Below are 3765 nucleotides of genomic sequence, written 5' to 3' on the forward strand. Positions count from 1 at the left end.
ATTTGCTTTATTGCCTCTTTTGGTTTGGAAATTAGTTTTTTGTATATGCATTTGTGTATGCATGTTTTTCTGTGTTCAAAAATTACAAAATAAAAGAAAAATTTAATGGAAAAAATATTTGACAGGATTTTTAACTGAAAACAGAAAACTTTTGGTTTACAGGATTTTGCAAACTTTTGAAAACAGCTAGATTTCAGAGTGAACGTTTTTGAAAATTATATAAATCTACATGCGGACTACAAATGACAAAAATGGTGACACCATGCAGATTTAGAACAGAATATAACAGTTCAAATGTAAAAAGCTCTAAAGGCCATCTGAAATTTCTATCAAAAATAAGCAGTTTTTCTCAGACTTTTAATGGAGTCATTTCATTTTAAAGGGCACCTATGATGGAAATCCACTTTTGTAAGCTGTTTGGACAGAACTGTGTATGTATAGTGTGTCCACTGTCATACTGGCGTGATAGAAACCCAACAAGTCTCTTTTTTAAAATTTCTGTTCAAATAGGATGCAACTCCAGTGATTTTGAGGCCCATCGCAACGTGACATAGGAGTGTGGTTTTCCCCGCCCACCGAATTGATTGACAGGCGCCATGGTTCTATAATAGCATGTACAGTCGACGTCAGAATTATTAGCCCCCCTGAATTATTGGCCCCAGTATATTTTTTCCCCAATTTCTGTTTAACGGAGAGCAGATTTTTTTTTCAACAAATTTCTAAACATAATAGTTTTAAGAACTCATTTTTATTACTGGATTTATTTTATCTTTGCCATGATGACAGTAAATAATATTTGACTAGATTTTTTTCAAGACACTTCTATACAGCTTAAAGTAACATTTAAAGGCTTAATTACGCTATTTTAGATATTTTTCAAGACACTTATATACAGCTTAATGTGACATTTAAAGTCTTCAACTGTATATACGTGTCCACAGAACATTTTTTGCAAATAAATTAAAATATCTGTTCCAACTCTCTGTGATTTTTATAAGTTTAATAAGTTTAAAACGTTTTTAAAGCAGAACATGTTTGTAAAAAAGACAGTAAAATCGATATGTAATTCTTAACCGCTATAATCACCATGACCGCATGGTGTCAGTAAACGCACATATATATGCGTGTACAGCAAATGAAATGTGTGTGACTCATCATTTCAGAAAGGCTTGAATAAACTCCACCACAAATAAATGAAATAAACTTACTTGGTATTTTTCACTAATGAGCTGTATTTCAGCTTCATCCAAGTCTGTCTCGATCACTCACTGCTGTTTATCTGCTGTAATGCTGGAGAAGCACACATGCATGTGGGAGTGGTGGGTGGGGAGAAGCAGCTTATTTGCATTTAAAGCCACAGGCTACAAAAACCGATTCACTGTACTCAGACACCGAAATGAGCATATTGTGGAGGCTATAATAATTTGTCTGATGGGTTTTTTGAGCTGGAGACACCAAAGGCTTATCTTACATCTTGGAAAAATGGTAAAATAGGTGCCCTTTAATCATCATCCTTACATTTGAATAGTGCTTTTCTGGACACTCAAAGCGCATTAAACCTTTTTGGGCTTTAATCTTCTCATCCATCACCAGTGTGCAGAATCCACCTGGATGATGCGACGGCAGCCATATTGTGGCAGACCACACACCAGCTGATTGGTTGAGGGGAGACAGAGTGATGAAGCCAATTATGATATGGGGATGGACAGATGTCCATGATGGACAGAGGCCAGTGGGCAAATTTGGCCAGGATGCCAGGGTTGAACCCCTAATCTTTTCGAAGGATGGTGCTCACTGAGCAGTATAGAGTCCTCATCAATATACTGGGGCGTTAGGATCCACACAGACCGCAGGTTGAGCACCTCCTGCTGGTGTCACTAACATCACTTCTGGCAGCAACCTAGTTCTTCCATCTGGTCTCCCATCAAGGACTGACCAGGCGCAGCCCTGCTTAGCTTTAGTGACCATGTGAGAGTTAAAGAGAGCTAGCTGCTGGCTAATGTGTGTAGGTTCAGCAATTTTACTTATTTGGTGATAAATAGGTTATTTCCATTACTTTTAAAAGGAAACAACTGAACATAAACATGGTTGGTTGAAAATGCTCATGTTAAAGAGCCCCTATTATGGGTTTTTGAAAATGAGCTTCTATGCAGTGTGTAATAAAGCACTAAGTGATTGAAAACATCCAGCTGAGGTTTAAATCAAAAGTGTAGCTTGTTTAAAACTATTGATTCTTTAGCGAAATAGTTGACTCAGAGTCGAATAGTTGGGTTTGGATCTTTTGCTTGATCGAATCGATGTCGACACGGTACATCCCCAAATATGTACTTTCAGTTCCCGTAAAATGTGAACACACTTTCCCTTCAGACTCTAGCTGAGGCGTGGGGGATCACGGGACTGATCATGACGTGAAGATGCCGATCACTGACAGATGGAGATTCGGCTGCGGGGAATAAAGGGTTAAAGTTAATTTTCACAACAATACCACATTATAGCAAATCTAGAGCTGTGTTTGTTCCTGTAATTTTTCTGATGATTGATACAATAACCTATGCTGCAGCGTGGGATTCATCGGCCGTTTGCTATTGAAGTAGCAGCAGAGACTATGGGACTTTGTCGGACTTTGTCAGTAACTTTTACAGTTCAAATAAACCAGTTTCTTCTTCCTCCAGATCATAACATGTAAGTGTAATTAAAATTGTTGCCTCGTTTTGTGTAATTTGCAAAATAGGTTTAATTGTGTGGTATAAGTTGTAATCACCCGTGCGGCTTGTGATCACATATCGATTATAGATCAGTGCTTGTACTGTATCTCTCAGGGTAAATCTTTATGGGGCTGTTCACATATTGGTCAATCAGCGCTGATTAGCTTCGCGCTAGGGAGGAGTTTGGGAACAAATGAATCGCTGAACGATTCATATGGGAGTCGCTGGGATAATTAGGTAAAATTAAATGCATATTATAAGACAATGAAAGTGTTTTTGAACTAGCACGCACTTCAGCATTTTGTTGGAAACCCCCAAAACCAAAATATGACCTTTTTTAATGCATAATATGGGCTCTGTAAAAGAACATATCACATGGCATTTAGAAACTTTTGCATCTGAACTCTTCAAAAAGGCCCTATGTGCCATTTACCTAAGTGTTTTAATTAAGTGTGCAAGAAAAATGAATGCATGTTTCACCAAAACTATTGGATTCATGTTTTAATTTTCCTTTGGCTTAGTCCCTATTTCAGAGGTCGCCCATGGCATCACGGTGAGAATATGCAAACTCCACACAAAAATGCCAAATGGTCGAGCCAGGATCTTTTTGCTGTAAGGTGACAGTGCTAACCGCTGAGCCACAGTGCCAACCTTAACTGTAGGAGTGAAAGAATAGTATTTTTGCAAAAAAAGATAAATATTTTATTTAAATAATTGGTTTTTCTCAAAAAAAAAAAAAAAAAAAAAAAAAAAGTAGTTATTCTGCCCCATTTAGAGCATAATTATGTACGTTTAACATTTTAATTAATATGGTGCAAACGATAGAGACCTGCAACAGACCAATTATGATTTTGGCAAACACTTGTTACACTTGTCTTGATTAATTTCCCAAGTGATGCATCACACTATGGTAGTTTAGCCGTTGTTTGTGAAATTCACCCCTGCATGAGAAAAACAGACTTCTGTTATTTATGTATATTTCTGGCAAAAGTGAAAAAAAATGTATGTGTCAAAATGATTGATTTCACTTTTAAGTTAAACATCATTGGAATATTATGTA

This window comes from Danio aesculapii, chromosome 3, assembly GCF_903798145.1.
Source record: "Danio aesculapii chromosome 3, fDanAes4.1, whole genome shotgun sequence".
NCBI lineage: Eukaryota > Metazoa > Chordata > Actinopteri > Cypriniformes > Danionidae > Danio > Danio aesculapii.